The sequence below is a fragment of the Lissotriton helveticus genome, chromosome 3_1 (genome assembly GCF_964261635.1).
Source record: "Lissotriton helveticus chromosome 3_1, aLisHel1.1, whole genome shotgun sequence".
Lineage (NCBI taxonomy): Eukaryota > Metazoa > Chordata > Amphibia > Caudata > Salamandridae > Lissotriton > Lissotriton helveticus.
Window position 1 is genome coordinate 1,060,547,170 of NC_136061.1, and position 20,795 is coordinate 1,060,567,964.

The 20,795-nt window shown below is 44.8% G+C and overlaps 1 protein-coding gene across 1 annotated transcript in view; it reads right to left on the reverse strand.

The window, feature by feature from the left end:
• Positions 1 to 4,051: 4,051 nt before the first annotated feature.
• XIRP2 (xin actin binding repeat containing 2) overlaps positions 4,052 to 20,795 on the reverse strand; it is a 1,179,469-nt gene continuing 1,162,725 nt past the window's right edge. The window contains exon 10 of the mRNA XM_078681625.1: positions 4,052 to 4,798. The gene's annotated coding sequence lies outside the window, so the exon portion shown is untranslated. The remainder of the gene's footprint in view (positions 4,799 to 20,795) is intronic.

Genomic DNA, 20,795 nt, shown 5'->3' on the forward strand with positions numbered 1-20,795 from the left:
TATTCGTCTTCTGGCAGTGCGACAGAGGTTTTGTTGCTGCTTTATTTTCAACAGCTTTTATGCAAAACAGCAGCGGCTCCTCCTTTAAGGCTCCCAGTGCCACAAAGATGAAACATAAAATGTTAATAAATGTAATTTATTAACATTTCATTTTTCCCTTTCCCTTTCCCTTTCCCCTTTGGGTTCGGGGCCATTGCTGCTGACTGGCAGCAGGGGAGTGGTGCCCACTTCATAAGGTTACACTGCGCATGTCACTTCGGCCAGCTGTCTTGCGATGGCCAGCCTGACATTCGCAGTAGTGTAAACCTCTCCACATACCTGTCTTGGGCAGCTAAGTGGAGAGTAGGCACAGGCCCACAGTGCCTGTAGGAACATTGAAGCAACCCGCTCCAGCCAATCCTGGCACTGCTCTCATGCTGCTGAACATTATGAGTAGTCAGTCAGTCAGTCAAAATACACTTTATTCGATTTGTTAAAAATCATAAAAGGCATTACAATTACATACAAGGTTAAAAATAGACAATTCATTAATGTACAAAGTCAGTGCTAAGCCCAAGTAAACATTTGTACTGCAGGTTTGCACAAAGTAGAGTCAATATAGACGATACCATGATTAATATAAAGCATTCGGTGGGACATGTTTATTCTTAATTCTAAATGCTGCCGCTAAGAAACTTGCCACACTGAAAATAATGCAAGTGTTGCCCAACATCTGGAGGTAAATAAGTGCGGGCCTGACTTGAATAAAGCCGGCCTCCCTCAAGACAGGTATTAAATATTTTTTCCTTGCGGTAGCAAAAAACCCACAGAACATCATGAGATGCATTAGGAGTAGCATGAGAGCAGCGTCTGAATTTGTGTGGAGAATTCAACTGCTTCAAGCTTCCAACACTGAGGGATTGAAGCAGAGGACCAGATGAGATGAGCTAGTGAAGTGGGTAAGTACTCTCTCTGTTCCTTCTGCTCAATATTTTGCCCCTTTCCGTTAGTTTCGGACCTTTATTTTTGCCTCCTTTTTCTCTGTTCTGAACTTCATTTTTCCTCTTTCTGCCAGTTATTTTTCCTCTTTCTGCTCGTTTCTGACCTTTATTTTGCCTCTCTCTGCTTGTTTCTGCTCGTTATTTGCCCTCTTTGACCATTATTTTGACTCTTTCTGCTCATTTCTGACCTTCATTCTTCCTCTTTCTACTCATTTCTGACTTTAGTTTTTCCTCTCTACACTAGTTCGGACCTTTATTTCTCCTCTTTCTGCTCATTTCCATCCTGACTCCTTTATGGATATATCACATCCACATCGCCAAGATACTCCTAAGGGTGACAGTGCTGCACTATACAAATGGTCATTGAATGATTGACCGCACGTGGTTGCACACACCCACCACCCATTTGCCTGCCCACCACTCTCGGGGGTTGCCAGCTGCCGCTGATGTGAAAGGCACTTTACAATAATCAACATTTTCAAACATGAAATCTATATTTTCCATGTCCCATAGTATTGAGTCCTAGCTCTATGTCTAAAGTAGCACACAGCAGAAAACAGGAATATTAGATTAAAAGATATAATTAGCAAAAGAAAATCTATTTAAAAAAAACACATATATAAAAAAAGTTTACAATGGCATAAAGGAAAACAAGATTTTGAATCCAATAAGGATAAAACGGCTGCAATAAAATTTTATCTTGAGATGGTGATAGCACAATTACTATTATGCAGAAATTGTCCCAATTAAAAATAGGGGGGGCATTAATGCTGAACTGCACATGCTTAGAAAACATAGAGATAAGTTTTGTAAATCTATACTTACCTATATGCACCTACCATCATGATAGAGTGTCAGGTGATCTTCTGGGTTTGATATTTTGACAGGACAACATTAGTTACCTCTATATTTTGACACTCAACCCTAGAGCCTGTTTCAGGGGCAAGCTAATCCATACCATCTTACTTTTTTATATATGTTTCTTTAAGAGATAGGCTATATAACTGTGTATTATTTTATTTGTCTTTATTTCTCAGACTTAGATTTGCTTTCAAAACATTTTGTGAATTTACAGAAAATATTGTAGCTAAAACAATCTGATCCCTCTAAAGAAAATGGAAGAGACAGAAATTGAAACATACATTTTATTGTGTGTAGTCTGATTATATGTAGCTCCATCATGCAAGATAAAATATTGTAATAGCAGCGACAAATGCAAGTACAATTTAAGAAAAAAAATACTTTAGCTGAACATGTTAAAATTATATTTCTTGATCATTAAAAGTTGACTCGCTTTACATTTTATTTACTGTAGACTGTCTACTTGATTGTAGGTTCCTGACCCACAATACTATGATTTCTTTCACTTCACAATGAAATAAAATACCATCTATACAGCTGTCCATGACACCACATACATCATCATAATTAATGTTTTCTAGAGAAGTGCTCTAAGGGACAAGTTTAGGAAAACTGACTGCTAATCCTCCAAACATGTTGAGCCTTCATATTGTGCATAAAAAGCATTCCTGGTATTTGTCTAAAAACATGCCAAATGAATTAAACAAATGTACATTGACCAGACTTTGTTACACTTGCGCTCCTTTTATTGCACACCAGGTGCTAATTAGCTCATATTGTAAAGAATAAGATACATAGAACTAAATCTAAAATGTAGTTGAAGCTTAATTCATAACCGCAAACATGTAGACCCCACATCTAAATTAACAAAGGTGTATTTGTGTGTGTACATGTGAGAAAAGTCTTCTGTGTGTAATATAGTTCCAATGAATGATTTGATGAAAACTGGATCAATTTGCTTTTCCATGACCCACCTATTTCAATTTGAATTACACATTTGACTGTTAAATTGGGTAAACTTCACCAGTGATTAATTCCTTCTAAACTAATGTTGCTTACAATAATTGTGTGTCAAATACATTGAAGCCGATGCAACTTGTCTTTTATAGGATTGTGTTAATTTTTCTGCAAGGGTGATTCCATTACATTTTCTCAGCTGAAAACTTCATAGCCAAACATTTGAGGAAATAGTTTAAAAAATATATTACAAAATAGAATTCAATACAAGGATTCACTTTTTTATCTAGAAGTATGCTTTGAAAGATAGAAAATAAAAAATTAATCTACAAGCACAAATAAAAAAGGGAATAGCATAACATGAATACAATATTTAAGAAGAATATTTTGCCCACCAAGATGCCTTAATAAAATGCCTATTTAAAAACAATAATTTTATTAAAAATACATGCTATCGTTCATAAATTCTGAGTCACTTCCATGTTAGCCTACAGACTGATTCTCACCATAACACTGATGTCTTTTTATCAGCTCTTCAAAATGTTACTGGTCAACATTCCCCCTTTCACAGTATCACAACGGGAAGAAATGTAAACATTTTCTGGAGTTTGTAAATGTGTTTCTACTATATTTCTATATGACAGTAGACATGGACATTCTGTCATAAGAGTCTCAGGCCCAATTCACAAGCTTTGTGTTGTGATTTGCTCTTATAGTATTCCTAGCTTTCTTAAGTAAGGAAGGAGTACTACCAGATTAAGTCAAACCTAGTTATTGGGAACACCTTGCAAGTTGGGCTGAAGAGATTCTGATAAAGGGATGGGAACTAGACTGATCAATCCATAAACACATATCCTCAGTTGCAATTACTGCATGATCAGAAGCAGGTGCCTCGCTTTTTATCATCCACAAAACTTCTATGCTATTTTGTGGATTTTTAGGTATGCTAGGTCCTGAAAAACAAACATTTTCATCCAATATTTCAGTACTTTTCTTTCCATTTCTTTTCATCAGGGGCAGTATCCAATGGATACACACTTTCATACTGATCACAATAAAATGTGTGAGGAATATCTGACTCTTGCGTCTGAGTTGCTTGCCTCTGAGGTCTCTGTGCATTGAACGTGAACTCATGATAACTTGATACCGTTACAGTATTAGAAGCATGCATGCCATTATATGGGAATGCAGCAAAATTAATATCAGTATTACTGTTGTTATTATTGCTATTTCCATTACTTAAATCCTTATGGTTTTCTATTTCAAGTTCATCATCTACATTTAATCCATTTTCCTTCAACCCACTTTCTACTACAATCTCACTGCTTTCTTCAGCAGTCATCCCACTTTCTTTTCCATCTCTCAGATCATCACTTGGATTTCCTTCCTCAAACACGGTCTCCTTAGCCTGGCCATTCTTTGCATTTACGTGTGCATCAGTTTCCCAACCCAGGGCTCCATCTTCCAAATTAGAAACCAGGGATGATACATTTTCACCGGGACCTGGCGATGCTCCTTTAGTTGGCTCTGAAAGGTTGACTCCAATCTCTGTTTCTGGTACTAAGAAATTATTTGAATCCGCATTTCTACCCTGAGGCTCAATATCTCCAGGTGGCCATTTTGGTTTCCCCAATTTGATTTCCTCTTCAATTGCAAGTGTTTTTTTTTGTTTGTCACTTGATGGAGGCCATTCAATTCTTAATTTACCCCTTTCCATTGTTTTCTTTAGATTATCTTCAAAATCGTTATAGGACTCTTGTTCAGCATGACTCTGTAACACCGGCTCCGTTTCTATTTCTGTATTTGACTCCATAATTCTGCAGGAATGAGTTTCTTCAATGTCAGTGTTATTGACTGAGCTTCTTTGGACTTTAGAATTCCACTGCTCCTTATGTTGCTTTTGTCCAAACCCTTCATAATAATTTCCTTTAGACTTAAAAAGCTGTTTAAAATGTGGCTTGCAGTATATCTGACCATGTAGTGAGGCATAGTTTCCCAATCTAAGGAGACAAAATAATGCATAAGCACATGTGCAGATGTAATGGTGTATTTATTTTTCATAAATAATTCACACAACCGCAAAGTAAAACTATAGGCATTGTAAGTAAACCATACATTTCTTGAAGTCCAAAAATGTCAGCTTCATGTAAAGCTGCAGTTTACCAAATAGTGTTTTTACATGTTATTAAACACAGCAATACCTTTGTGAGATGTCAATTGGAATGATAAAGAAATGCCCACTTTTTTTCCGCGTGTTTGACATTAAGTATGAGACTTGCTATGGCTACTTTTGATACTGCATAAAGTACTTGCCCTTCCTTTTTAAAGCAGACTCTGATGGTGTAGGCCTGCTCAGACAGGCGAGCGGGGCTCTTGGCTGGCACTGAAAGGTGTACAAAAATTAATAACTGTTAGACCAATATTAAGCACCCAATTCGTTTCTCCCCAGTGCCCACTACCAGTATCCCCATGACTGACTGCCTGGTACTTAGACTGGAACAGCCAGGGTCATCTCTCATATGTGCCCTGGTCTATCGCCCCCCTCAATCCATGCCCAGTTTCTCGGCCCAGTTTGGTGATCTTATCTCCCAGCTCACTATCAATAATGCCAACGTTTTGGTCCTGGGAGACTTCAATTACTGGCCGTCAGATGCTCATGAAACCCCAGGCTCACTGGCCTTCTCAGACCTCATGCTAGGCTTAAACTGCACTCAACACATCCACTCACCCACTCACGTCAAGGGTCACACCTTAGACCAGGTTTGGACCTCCTGCCTGGACATTTCTGCTCCCCTCATTCTCCCCTGCCTCTGGTCAGATCATTTTTTAATTACTTTTACTTTAGCTATGCCCTCCCCTGCTACCAAGGTCCGAGAAACTAATTTCTTGGCACGCAATTGGAACAGGGCTGACTTAAATGAATTTACCTCCCTCCTTAGTTCATCTGTCCCACCCACCACTGGATCATCCGTCTCTATCGATTCTCAGACACAGGGTCTCACTCATTGGCTTACCTCTGCTGCTGACGTGGTGGCACCCTTAAAACTAGTCAAAGCGAGGCGCTGTCATGACGCCCAGAGGTGGTTTACCGAGGACCTTAGAGCCCAAAAACTTGGTCTTCGCCCGGCAGAACGGCGCTGGCGCCGGGGGTACTCCCCCGAGACCAAAGCGATATTCTCCTCCCTGCTTAGAAAGTATAAATCTGCCATAGCTTTGGCTAAATCCCTCTATTTTTCCAACAGAATTTTGGACTCCTCAAACAAATCCAAGGATATATTTTCAATTGTTGAGGAACTGTCTAACCCGGCGAGAGTCACTATTGCGCCCCTTCCTTCCCAATCCCTATGTGATTCCCTGAACCAATTTTTTGTGAAAAAAAATTGTTAAAATTAAAACTAGTATCTCTGTCCAAGCCCCGCTAGCCCCCTCTCCGTTGATTGATTCCAGCCATCATCTCAATGCCCATATCTTAACTCCGATTCCCCCCATTTTGACAGTCAACTTTCTTTCACTCTTGCACAAAGTCTCTTCTGGTTCTCCTCGCGACTGTTGCCCTCCCTCGGCCCTTCGGGAAGCTTTTACTTCCTGCTCTGAACCCCCCTTGGCCCTCAAACAACTCTTTGGCCACCGGGGAGGTTCCTTGCTCCTTTAAACAAGCCGAGGTGGTTGCCATCCTGAAAAAACCCTCGGCAGATCCCTCCATCATGAGCAACTATCGCCCTATATCCCTTCTCCCTTTCCTTAGCAAAGTCCTGGAGTCGCATGTAACCCACACCCTTAGCACTTTTGTTGAAGATTCATGCGTCTTGGACCCCCAGCAGGCCGGGTTTAGACCTGCGCATTCTACAGAGGCAGTTATCCTCTCCGTGATGGATGAATTGCGCAGAGGGGCCGACGCCAACATCTGTCAGGCCCTGGTCCTCTTGGATTTGTCGGCCGCCTTTGACACGGTTGACCACGGTATTTTGGTCGACCGTGTCAGAGAGGCTGGCATCCGGGGTACCGCCCTGGACTGGGTGCAGTCTTTCCTGACTAAACGCCAACAAGCCGTCAGGCTGTCCCAGTTCTCTGCTACTCAGGTCGAGCTGACCTGTGGCGTCCCGCAGGGCTCCTCTTTGTCCCTCCTCCTTTTTAATTTGTACTTGGTCCCTTTACTTCGTTCCCTTCGTGGGTTGAGTGTCACCGTGTTTAATTACGCGGACGACATTCAACTGGTCTTTACCATTGATTCCTCCGATGATTCAATTACTACTTTTCAAAACACGCTCTGCTTTATTTAGTAATTGGATGAGCTCAAACCATCTGAAGCTCAACCCCGACAAGACCGAGCTGGTTCTTGTCGGGGGACTTTCCAATCCTTGGAAACCTTCTTTTTGGCCTGCAAGTCTGGGTAGCCCTCCTTCCCCAGTTAATTCAGCCAAAAGCCTGGGAGTTGTCATTAGCAACGATCTTTGTATGACACCCCAGATCAGCGCAGTAGTGTCCTCCAGCCATTTTCAACTCAGGAAAATCCGTAAAATCTCTCGCCTACTCACTACCGAAGCCCTTACTTTGGCCTTGCTTGCGTTAGTCATTTCTAGGCTTGACTACGCAAATGCACTGTATGTAGGCATCCCTGACTACCAACTTAAGAGACTTCAGTTGATCCAAAATCAGGCTGCCCGCCTGATTTACCACCAACTAGAGATCAACATGTTCGCCCTCTCCTAAAAAGTCTCCACTGGCTTCCGGTATCTGCTCGCTGTAAGTTTAAGTTAGGCTGCATTATCTCAAAATCTCTTGCAGGCCAAGGTCCTCTTTTTATTTCCTCTCTTCTCCACCCGTATGCTCCTCCTCGTAATCTCCGGTCATCCCAGATGGCCCTGCTATCAGTTCCTAGATTTAAGAGGAAAAAACATGGTGGCCTTAGGTTTTCATTTCTAGCCCCATCTTTTTGGAATTCCCTTCCCCTCTCTCTTAGGTTGTCTTCTTCATATTCCGGGTTCAGATCCCTTCTTAAAACCCTCCTCTTCACTGAGTCCTATATTTAGTTTCTGTCTCACGCTCTCTTCACTGCCCCCCAGCATAAGCGCCAAGAAACCTAATGGTGTTAGTCGCGCTCAATAAATTTCTTTAACATAACATAACAGACAGGTCTTCCTTAGGGAGGTCTTTCCCCAAACCATCTGCTTTTTACCTCCATGTGTTGTGGAATCTTTTTGTTGGCCTTAGGACTCTGAGCATGTTACCACTGCTGACCAGTGCTAAAGTACATGTGCTTCATCCCTAAACATCTGTGTAATTGTTGTATACCCAATAAGCATATTACATTTACGTATAAGTCCATTGTAAAGTGGTATACCTCCCACACCAGTAGCCTTTCAAACCTGGGTCAGGCCTGCCACTGCAGTGCCTGTGTATGCAGTGTGCAGTTTACTGCTACTTTGACTTGGCATTTAAAACTACTTGCCAAGCCTTAAACTCCCCTTTTATTACACATAAGTTACCCCTAAGGTAGGCCCTAGGTAGCCCTAAGGGCAGGGTGCTGTGTAGGTAAAAGGTAGGACATTTGCTTATATGTTTTGCATGTCCTGTTAATGACAAACAACTACATTCATTTTCCACTACTGTGAGGTGTACTACTAGGAGGCCTACTCCTCTCATAGGCTAGCAGTGGGAATTACCTTTTATCATTTTAAGTGGTAGTTCTTGATCAGAGAGGGGTTTCATGTTTAACATCTTTAGAATGGCAATGATAAGTCCTCCTTGCTGGTGAAGTTGGATTTAACATTACTGTTTTAGAAATGCAACTTTTAGAAAGTGGGCATTTCTCTCTGCCTACTGCTCTATGTGCCTGCCAGCTGACTCCAATAAATGTCTGGGGTGAGGGACAGCTACACTTCCTCTAGACAGCCACAAAGACAAAAGGTATAGGTATCTCTTAGCACTAATCTATATATATCTTCTTTCTGATGGTCTTGCCTGGGCAAGATAGGTAGTGTCCTGTCCCCACACAGAGGGTTGATTTACCCCCATAGCTAGTTTGGAGCCAGGGATGGGACGAAAGGGGAACCTGTGCGCCTCAGAGAGCTATTTGAAGTGGTTGTGTGTCGATTTAGACAACGTACATAGGTTTCACGATTTACGCCCCTATATAAGCACAATTCGCATTGCCCTTATTTAGGCATAGAAATCCTACCCTTATTTAGGCATTATCCATGCTAACCAAATACAGGCATGGCCACCTACATCTGTCCATCCACTTCACAACGAGTTCTTGGAAAACCAGACACTTAAGCCTTTAGGACTTCCCCTTGCTTGTATTATTGATTTCTCCAAGAACTCATTTATTATGCATGAACATCTATTCCTTAGGGGTTCATTCATGACGTTCCTCTGCCCGACTTTTACGTCAATACTGGCATTCCTAAACACCTTCAAGGTATAAATATAACCTCACTTGCCATGGCAAGTCACGGCTGCATACTTGCAAGGCTCGCCACGGCAAGTTCGGAAGGAAGTCAAGTTCCCGCCTGACGCACTGACTAGACGCTGTCATCCCCCTCGCAGAGAATCCAGCTCCAGTGTTTCTGACTCCCATTGCGGGTTGTTCGAGATAGAGACCCGGAAAGAGATTCCAACCTCTCTTATTCTAAGGAATGGAGCAGACTAGTACCTAGAGGTACTTTTGGCAAATCTTGGCAACACCAATCCTAACTATAGCTAAACTAGACTATAGAAAAACAGCACCTACTTCTTACCTCATACTACACTTAGGTTAGGTACACTGGGGTAGAACTAGCTAGAAGCACCAGATGAGTATTCACATTTTAGCCTGTGTTATTTATGTATGTATTTTTTATGAATGTATGTCATAGCTACAACGATGCTATTGCAGCTATCGCTAAAGCTGTACTTATTATACTTATTATACTTCGCATTCTGTCTTACGATTGTAGCAGTTCATGTCTCTTGTACAAGAATTAAGACTGTTCAATAAACCCTTTTTATTGAAATGCCCGTCTACCTATTTCTGTGTAAACTCTGTAGAAACAAAGAATGCACAATTGACTAAGTGAAACTGTTCTCTATTGTTTCCATTATTCTGAGACTGTTCCGATTCTAAGGGAAACAAAGTAGTCATGTTTATGCGGTTGTCAGAAACTAATCCCTTCTTGTTTATTCGAGAAGTTTCTAGTGACCTCTGAGTTAGCTGGCACACACAAGTAATTAAGTTTAATGTACTCGATAGAGGCTTACTGACCTCAATCTTATACCACAACTATAGTGTATATTATTCCAATGCGCAGAGCCTATCCGGGATATAGGAACTACACTACAAAGTCACTCCCACTTCAAGGCACATTTATGTATAAGTACTAGTTCTCTTACCCCCTCAAACCACACACTACTGGACTTGCAACTGAAGCTCTACCAGAAGACTGCTGTGCTGCTTTAAGCACTCAACTGCACTGCTGATCTGGAAGGCCTGCTTTTCTGTTTGTTGCCCTGCTGCCTGCTGCTCTCTGGCTTTCTGAAAGAGCTGGACTCTCCCTTCACCCCAAGTGTGCTCCAAAGGCTGGCTGGCTTGCCTTTGGTTGCCTGAGATTTTGGGATATCAAGTCTCTATTTCTGCTCCTGTGCCTGGTTCATTAGCAGCGGGCTCAGATACTTGCAACATGGACTGTGAATCATCTGCTGTCTGCGTGTAGCAGAACCGGTGTATCAACCCGGTTGCGGAAGTGGAATCGACGCATCGCTCTCAGAGGCCAGGCAATGCCTTGAGAGCCCGATGGTTTGGAACCTACCATCGCCGCCTCAGCAGCTTGGAGAGATCTAAATATCCCTTCACTGCACAGAGAAACCCGGCACATTGCTATACGGAACCAATATATTGCCTCCCAGCATCTTGTCTGTGGTACCGATACATTGCCATCAGCGCGTGGACACAGGGGCATGGCCAAGATGGTGGCACTGTTGGGCGTGCTGTAAGAAGCTCCAAAGATGCCTACAAACAATCCTGTCCTGCCTTGCGGCATCCGATGCACAGATGCTCAATATGGTGTATGCAGCTCCCCCTCCTTGAAGTCTGCCGCATACAGGGGTGCTTGACAGCCCTCACCTAACCTAACCTACGATTGCCGCTTTTGGATTGGGTTTGGACTTCAGTAGTGGGCACTGGTGCTCAAGTGTGTGGCACCACGCTGCTGGTCACACCACCTGACACAATGCGATGGATTGCCACAGCAGCATATTGGCAACACGAGTGGGGAACGCAAGCATGATAGCACGCCCTCTCTGCCCCTGACAAAAGCGGCTGACCGAGAGCGCTGTAGCAGCAAGACATGAACTGGAGCCTCGGTCCTCCATGATCGTGGTTAATTAATAAGTGTTGGCGTTGGGCACTGACTGTACTGGGGCAGTGGCAGTCGGAGGAGCCCTAGTGCATATGGTCCTGCATGGCCACACCTGCCAGGGAAAACAATTGCTGCCCTGGAGGTTTTCCTCGGAACAGCTGTGGCCCCTGTGGAAGGTGGCCCCATCCCTCGCCCCCTGGGGGCATGTTATGATCTGATCAGAGAAGGCTGGTATGAGCATCATTATTACCTACTTCTGCATTAGTGTACTGTGGCTCTACATTGGGAACCCCCCCCCAACTGCACTGTTTCACCAAAGCATGCCCTTTTTCTTTAATTTGAGACAGAGGATGCCCCAAATGACCGTGAATATGGAGGATACCCGACTGAACCCAAAACTTTGAGTAATACTTAGTAATTCAGAGGGGATAGATACAAAGACTCTGGGTGATTATCCATACTTACATGGATATGCAGAGCTGCTGGTGGGAGGAAAGACGTGAACTCTCTCCGCAGCTCCCCCTCTGGGAACCCCCCCAGACATCATAAGTGCCTGATAAAACCTGCTCCATGAGGTTCCCCTCCCTGGAGTTGGACTGCTGCACGGAGCCCTATGGTGTTGATTGGCGGAGATCTAAAGGCCTTGCATTGCCTCAGTGCCTGGAACCGGCACAGCCTGGCTACGGTGGGGTGGTCAAGGAATCTTCACCCTTGCACTGCCTATGCACTTACAACTACCTCTCCTAGGCTGAGACAAACAGGGCCGATGGATATGGTTCCCCCTAAGGCCACAGGGCCTCCTCCTCAGACATCCGTCATGGCTATGTTGAGGGGGGGTGCCATCCCACACAGACCCCAAACAAGCAGCTACAGACCACTCTGTTGGCATGTTTGGTAAATTTCTGCAGGACATTCAGGACCCCAAGGTGGCAATGGAGGGTCAACTAGGAGCTATACAGGTTGAGACAATTAATATGAATGGATCACGGCTACCTGGAGGTGCAAGTAGATGAGGCAGAGTCCTCACTGGCCTTCCTTATGCCTTCAATGAAGACCGTTTAAAGAACAACCGAAAAGATACTGCACACCAGGATGTGGAAGAGCAGTCATGCTGCAATAATATCTGCCTTTTAGGTTTCTCTGAAAGGGCTGAGGGCCCAAACACTTAGTTGTTTCTCAAAGAATGGCTTATAACTGCGGTCCTGGCCTTAACGTATCCAAATATTTCTGTTGAGAGAGCGCACAAGGTCCCTGGCCGCTCACCAGCACCAGGGTCCTCATCACGCCTGATCATAGCTCGCTTACTTGACTTCCAGGACATGGACCTACTCCTGCAATTGTTCAGAGCCCTCAACGCCCGTCTGAGGTTTATTCAATTCAATTACCAACATCAGACATATCTTACACTGCATCGCCTTCACAGAATGTTCCCGGGGGTATCGCCGACCTGCCCATGTTGTGGACATGCAGATGCCACAATTCTGCATAGTGTGGGAGTGCCTCCTGCTACATGGACCAAGATGATGGAACAGATATCTCTGGTGGTTGCCAACCAGATATGGCCAGATCCACAATTTTTCTTGTTGGGGATCACAAAATGCACCAAGCCCAATTAGGACTTTCTCAGGCTAGTGAACCTGGCACTGGTACTTTTCAAGTGCTTAATTGAAATGACTTGGAAGGCTCCACAGCCTACCACACTCAGGTTTTCAGGTTTTTAAAGTCTTTATTTCGATAATAAAATCATAAAAGACAAAGTTTAAAACATTTTTTTGGGCATTTTAACCACTAGACAATTGATTGGGAAAACAATAACCATATTGTCGTATTGCATTTCAATTACACTAGAATCACAACTAAAAATAATTATTAAACATCCAAGAATTGAAAAGACAAGAATAAACCTGGCCTTAAAAAAGCTAAAACATTCAAATCACAATTTACAGAATTAATACGGTCATACACAATACAGCTAATGCGAGTTCCTTCTGGCCCTTATAGCCCACGCCCAGCCTAAGAATTTAGCCAGGCATAACACAAACACTTCTGAGGTATCAGTTTTTAGGACCCAGATCGCCTCAGAAGACCTTCTATATGAGAGGCGCTGAAACAGGGGCTTTATCCATTTAGTGCAAGGCTCTGAATATAGCGGGCAGGCAAACAGGAGATGACCCTCGGTTTCCTTTTGGCCAGGGCACCAACAACAGGAGCTTGTTGTTCCTTTGACCCAAGATGATGTAAAGGAATTCAACGGCAGGGCACCTACTCGAAACTGATGATAAAGTTTCTTGTCCAGTGGTCTGGTGATGGTATCCCAATAAGTCTCACGGGAGGGGTCCAGCTTGAAGCTTAGGAATCTTCCCGTAAGACTACCAGAGCTGGAAGCAGTTACCAAAGATTGGCGAACCGAGGCCCAGTATAATTCCATGAATTCCTTTTTTGATGGAAAGGTGTTGGTACCAGGAGAAGCCCATAGGTGTTCTAATCCCATATCTTGTAAGCTCTTTTTTACAGAGCGAAGCCAAGGGATTCTTCCAGATCCCCCCATCGACCTCACTTCTGCTAACTCCTTTGCAAAAAGAGTAAGATCCGGGGAAGTCCACAAACGCCTCCAGAGAGCCACTACTCTAAATCTTGCCATATCGTAAATTGGAATGCAACCCAGATCTTGGCAAAGAGGTATCGATGGAGAGGATTGAGGTAACCCTACCAAGTTCCGAAGGAATTTACACTGGGTTCTGTAGAGACTCAAGAGATCCATGAATCCTCAAAGGTCAGCGCCATAAAGTATGGCAGCATTTATTTTGGTATCATAAATTTTCAAAGCAGGGATAACCCGTTTTGTTATGGATCTCTTCTGTTCTCACAAAAGACAGTCGGTGAGTTGGGCAAATTTTAGCTGTTGAGCAGCGATTTGCTCTTTCCATAGCAAGCGGCGGTCCAAAGTGACCCCTAAGTAGGTCATGGTTTCAACTTGTTCCAGGTTGACCCCACTCATAGTTACATTGCTACGGACAAAGTTATTCCTAGTTAAAACCATGAACTTGGTTTTCCCTACGTTTACCTGGAGGTCATTTTTCACACAATACTCCTCAAAGCAGTTCAAGGCCCGCTGTAAGCCTTTCCGTGTCTTAGATAGGAGTAGAGTGTCGTCAGCAAAGATAAGCATAGGGAATCTTGTCCCTGCCAACGATGGGGCACCGGTATGGATTGCTGAGAAAAATTTAACTACCTGGTCAATAAAGAGCAGGAAAAGTGTGGGCGCAAGGACACACCCCTGACGAACTCCACGAGTGACTGGGAAAGAATCTGTACATTGTCCTTGGCCTCCCCACCTCACCCTTGCATAGTTCTCTTCATGCATTTTAATGATTAACTCAAGTAGTTCTCCTGGTAACCCAAGATCCCTCAGTACCCGCCACAGTTTGCCCCTAGGCACTAAATCGAAGGCTGACTTCAGGTCTATAAATGCGGCAAAGATGGTTCCACCGCCGAGCATAACCACCTTCCAGAAAATTAAACAGAATCGAAACACCTGGTCAATAGTGCTCGTTCCTGATCGAAAACCTGCCTGCATAGGGGACAATATGTTTTCCGATTCCATCCACCCTTGCACTCTAGCCAAAATCATTTGTGCGATGACCTTTTGGAGGCAGTCGATTAAACTAATCAGGCGATAATTGCCCGGATTTGACCTGTCGCCTTTTTTATGTATTGAGAGAATCTCTGCCCCTTCCATGATTTGGGAATACTTGCACCTTTTGCTATCGCATTGGCTATGTTGGTTATATATGGCACCCAGAGGTCGGTAGTTGCTTTGAACAGGTCTGCGGGTATAAGATCCAACCCCGGTGCTTTCCCCCGCTGAGGCAAACCGAGGGCAGACACCTCATTGTTGGTGAAAGTCAATTTTTCCCCACATGTAGGCGTTATGTTCAACTTATCCAACATAGGCGGAGGATCAGAGCCCTCCATACTAAATTGGGTCGAATAGTGTTTTATCCAATCTTCTGGGGACACATGATTGGTTGGAGTACGGGAATCAACATCCTTTCCCCATTTTACTATATCCCAGAATTTAGTCTGGTTGTTCATCTTGGAAGCATCCAAGAGAACGGCCCAATAGCCATCCTCCCACTCCCTTTTAGCTTCCCACTATACTCTTTTATACCTGGCCCTAGCCACCTTTACAGCACACATTTCTAGATTTGACAGTGTTAACAAGATTACTGTGTGCTTCCCTACATTTTTTATTGTACCACTTTTCCCGAATACCGTGTGGTCGTACTGTACCCTTCTGGCATGGCTTAGAAAGAAGAAGCTTGAGCTGGTCAAAACAACGTACATACAGGTCCATAATGGTGTTAGGTTCTAAAGTGCCCCTCCCTGTATCCTCCAACATCATTTCATTTAATGCATTCAAAACCACATTCTTGATATTGGTCTGTAGGGTCTCATCTCCTGATAGGTTTGACCATTTCAGCCTCCTGCGATCATTAGACAGGACAGCAGCCCCTAACCCTAAGGGAACTGGGTCTTCCAGTCTTTCCATACCATGCAGCCTTAATTTCAGTGACAGGGGATTATGGTCGCTTTCTGGGCGAGGGACAGCTTCCATATCGACCATCAGTGACCAGAATTCCATTTTCAAAAGGAGGTAGTATATACGACTCTTCCTCAATCCATTGTCAAAAGTAAAGTTGGCACCAAGGTCTGAGAGAGAGCGTCCATTTACTGCCCTTAACCCCCAAGTAAGGCATAATGCAGTCCAGTTCAAGGCGGCCTCCGTTGCTTTGACAGTTTTACTAGTCAATAAATCGGGTATGTTCCATGTTGCATCCTCAGCGGACCCCCAGCTATCCCCTGCGACATTGAGCGGCTCAATTGTACAGTTCAAATCACCCGCTAGAAGAATTAAAGTGTCTTTGCTCAATCCAGCTAGATGTCTGTTCAGGACATCCACAATGGCAGGGCACCTACCCCCAGAGAGGCCACGTGAATAAATGTTAATAATAATCATGGTTCGGGTGCCCAGGTCTCTTGTAGTACCACAACGTCATATTTATCAACAAACTCAAGCCAATCCTCGGAGTCCATGCGACCCTTCACTCCCGCAACATTCCAGGACACTATATTAAATGTTTCTGGAGTGGGTTCTGTTGTATTCTGTGCGAGATTAGCGGTGGACAGGGGAGTCATTGGTGTAATTCGTGTAAACATGTTTCTCTCCCCTGTTTCTCCTATACCAATTTTATCAAGGCTTTCCCCCTCTACCAAAGCCACTGTTTTTTCCACTGCGCCAGATACAAACGGATCGCTGGATTCAAGTACCATTGGGGCTTGATGTGATGTATGTGCCTCATTCCCACTAACATCAACAGGTTTATTCTTCATTCTAGGTGCATGCAGTCAATCTATCTGCTCTAAGTCAGACAGGGGCCCAAAGTGGTTAAAAAGTAGGGGGTACTGCTGTAGGTGAGGTGATCTTAACCCTTGATACCTCCCATCTCTTGCTCTTAACTGGGTTCGGCCTGGGGGTAATTGCTATGTCTATGTGGGTAAAAATACGCAAGACCCAAAGATTGTACATCACCCTGGCGGGCAAATCTGGCTTTCCGTCGTATAAAATCAACCACCCAGGGATCTTTAAATGAAATTAAGATACAGTCCCCTTCCAGATCTTTGGTACCATTACCCACCCAATCTACTCTTCTTACATAGAGAATTTCTGTTGCAGATGATGGTGGTAAGGGACGGTACTTATTTAGCCAAAATATCGCCTTATTACGCAGGTCCCCATGTGTCTCCTTAATACCATCTCTTAAGGGGGCAACACCAGTTAAAACTATAGTGTATTGGGTTGCCTCCGGGGGTAGGTTTACGCGGGGAGCTAAGCTCGTGCTTTGTTTGCCCACAAACGGCGTCCTGGTAGGCTGATGGTTAATTTTTTGCCTGCTAGGTGGCTGAGCTGGGGTACTATATGATGGTTTTACCCTGGCATCTGACGTGGATGGTTTCACTCTGTCTGAATTGGGTTTAGCTAAGTCTTTTTTCTTAGGAGCATGTGTCAGGGAGCCTCCACTTGTGGTACTAGATGTATCAACTGACCTTGCCCCTGCTATGAGTTTGTTAATAGCTACCCCTGTTGGAGCTGACTTAGTTACCTTATTTGCTGGGGAATTACTGGCTGGTTTGGTTTTACATAGTGTCTTATTGCAAGCCCCAGCAGCAGAACTAGGGGTGGATAGTTTTTGCAATAAACCCAGATTTGTGTTAACTACAGTCTCCAGAGCATCAATTTTGGAGGTCATCAACCTTGTTCGCTCCAAAACTGGGAGCAGAATAGTTTTAAACATGGCCTCAATTTTAACCAGGAGAATTTCATCACTGTTGAGGCATGTTGGGCAAGGATTAGATGACCCCAAGGGGGTGAAGGAGGGACAATACACATTAGGAAAACCCAGGGGTGGATGTGGGACTGGTAAAAGAAGACTACGTGTGTCATTCACTTTAGGCTGCTTTAAGTCTTTTGCCCCCTCGGGACTCGAATCGTGCTTTCTCTTGCGAGATATCAATCTCGGACTCATAAGATCGTCCTCAGGCGGGGTAGATGAAGTGGAATCATTAGATTGGGAATGACTGTCCATATTATCTTCGTTGTCTCCAGTGTTCTGGGTTTCATCCCCCTCCCTTGGCTGGGAAACATTTGATTTAGGAGCATCAATGACCGGAGATGTAAGTAGGGCCACCCCCTCTCCATCCACATGGACTATTGCCTCAGTCTCAATGGAATAAATGCAGTTAGATGCTGCATGGGGAACAGGACTTTTGGCTATTGCCAAGCCACCCAACGAAGAGCGCTTACCAGTAACTAAATCTAGGGACAACCTTTTTTCCACCATTTCTATTTCTTTCTCCAATATCCCTGTGGCTCTAGTGATAAAAGCGTCCAGTGGGCCAGAAACAACTCCCTTGGATGTTTGTAGCTGGACTAATCGTTCTTTCCCTGATCTCAAAGGCATAATGGTTTCCAACTTGTTTTACCTACTACCCTTAGAGTGCAGTGTATCACCCTCCCTTTCAAGGACAGTCAGACTCAATGCTCCTTCGGGTCCCAAACAATAAGGGTAGAGTACATATAACTTGAAAATCAATTTTGCCAGGGGTTCAGGCCCAACCCAACCATGTCCGACCACGGACGGCCACAGACGGTCCCGCCCTTGTCCCGGGCTTCTCCCGCGCAGTGGGTACACTATTGACTTTTATTCGTGTGGGAGGTGATGGGCGGGGTGGGCGGAGCCGGCAGGGAGAGCAGCCCAGCTGATGATCCTCAGGCACGCAGGGACTCCTGGTCCACGGAGTCCCTGCCTTGTGCTCGCAGCCCTGCCGGTCAATTAAAGATGAGCCCCACCTGTAGCAAGACCCGCGGTTAAAGCCGCGCTGCGGGACCCGCGCTGCGGGACCGGCGAGTTGCTACCGTCAGCCCCGGTAGTTGAAGCACGAAGAATATTGCAGCAACAGGCGGGTAGGTTTAGTGGCAGAGTCCTATTCAAAAAGAGTCCCACTTGCTGATTTCCCAAGCCCCCGTTTTAACTCCGTGGGCGGGGTGGGCGGAGCCGGCAGGGAGAGCAGCCCAGCTGATGATCCTCAGGCATGCAGGGACTCCTGGTCCACGGAGTCCCTGCCTTGTGCTCGCAGCCCTGCCGGTCAATTAAAGATGAGCCCCACCTGTAGCAGGACCCGCGGTTAAAGCCGCGCTGCGGGACCCGCGAAGCGGGTCCGGCGAGTTGCTACCGTCAGCCCCGGTAGTTGAAGCACGAAGAATATTGCAGCAACAGGCGGGTAGGTTTAGTGGCAGAGTCCTATTCAAAAAGAGTCCCCCACTCAAATACTGGCATCACGTAACTCATAATTGGGCTCGGGCTGAGCCAGACGCACTTGCCCTTGATTGCGGGGAGGGATGGTGCGGTTATGCTCTGGGACACATTTGTTACTAAATTGTTTAACAAATTATATGAGCCCCCCAACTAGGCGATGACCTCTACATTGTTAATATGTTGCCAGAGATTTATTCTGATTAACTCAAATGCCTAATTTTCATATTTTCCGTGTATGACATGCTTGCAAACTACTATCTATTATACACAATGGGCCATGTTTGAGCATTCATTTCTAAATGAGGACTTTGATTGCACTTTCTTTACTGTATGATGTATCGATACAAATGCCAATAAAGATATATTGTTTTTAAATCAGCGCGTGAAGATCATCAACGCATCCTCGACATCCGGGACTGGTTTTCGAAGCATCTCATGATGCATTCGCTGTTGCAACCGGGAAAGTTACCTTGTTTGCCGAGGCCTGCATGGGTCCTGTAGCCAGCCTGTGCTCCATCACGGTCGGCCCGAACTATGACGCTGCCTTGGTCCAGTGCGACCAGATAACCCCTTTTTAGCGTTATTTGCTTCAAACTGCTACACTGCTTTTATTCTTTAAAAAAATTAATATCATGACTTGTACTTATTGGATTTTTGCTGTTTTGGTCGTGAATTATTTATATAATTGTGATCTATTCATCTAATTCTGATTGGAGCATTTTCTTGGTGTGCTGATAGTGTTACTGTGTGTGGCTTGCACAAATTCTTTTTACACTGCCATTTTAGCTAAGCCTGGCTACTCTGTGCCAAGCTACCAGAGGGTGAGCGCAGGTTATCTTTTAGTGTGTATGTAGCTTACGCTAACTAGAGTTGTAGTTCTTGCTTGGAGAAGGTGCATACCTCTGCCACTTATAAACCCCCGTTCCAACAATAACGACAATTGGAATTTAGCTGCCAAAAGAGCATGTATGGTCTGCCCACAGAGTAGAACATTTAACACAAATAGCCCTGAATTATGTGTGACACTGGGGGTGGGGGTGAGCGTTGCCCGCAAGGACTTCAGTGACCAGCAGCCCTTTGACTCGGAGGCGGGGTCCACTTCAGCCCACATGGGTCTTTACTTTGCTGAAGCTATGAAGTGCATTTGGCCATCCTGCAGTGCGGACTGTGTGTTGCCTGCCGGGACTTCATTGATCAACAGCCCCTTGACTCCGAGGTTTGGTCCGCTGCATCCCAAACCGGTCTTTACGTTGCTAAAGCTATAAAGTGCATTTAGGCGTCCTGCAGTGCAGGGAGAGTGTTGCATGCTAGGACTTCAGTGACCAGCAGCCCCTTGACTCTGAGGCAGGGTTTGGTGCAGCCCACACCTGTCTTTACTTTGCCGGTGCTATAAAGCACATTTGGGCATCCCACAGAGTGGGGAGAGCGCTGCCTGCCAGGACTTCAGTGGCCTGCAGCCCCTTGATTCTGAGGCGGGGTCTGCTGCGGCCCGCACCTGTCTTTACTTTGTTGGTGCTATGATGCGGGACACGCACAGGACGTGCAAATCCCAGGCCAAGGGCAGGCCCAATTGCCCCCGTCCACAGCTGAACATGGCTGGGCCAAACCGACCAATGTGGAGTGATGAGATCTTTCCCTTTACTGGTTACAACTTTTGTCTGCTAAAATTGAGACGCACAAAGCAATGGAACCAAAGGGAAGCTCTATTGTCTCGCGCAAGCCCACATGTATTGATGCAAGGTTGGAGCGAGTCATTGGGGCAGTGCCAAATGTAACTGACTTGA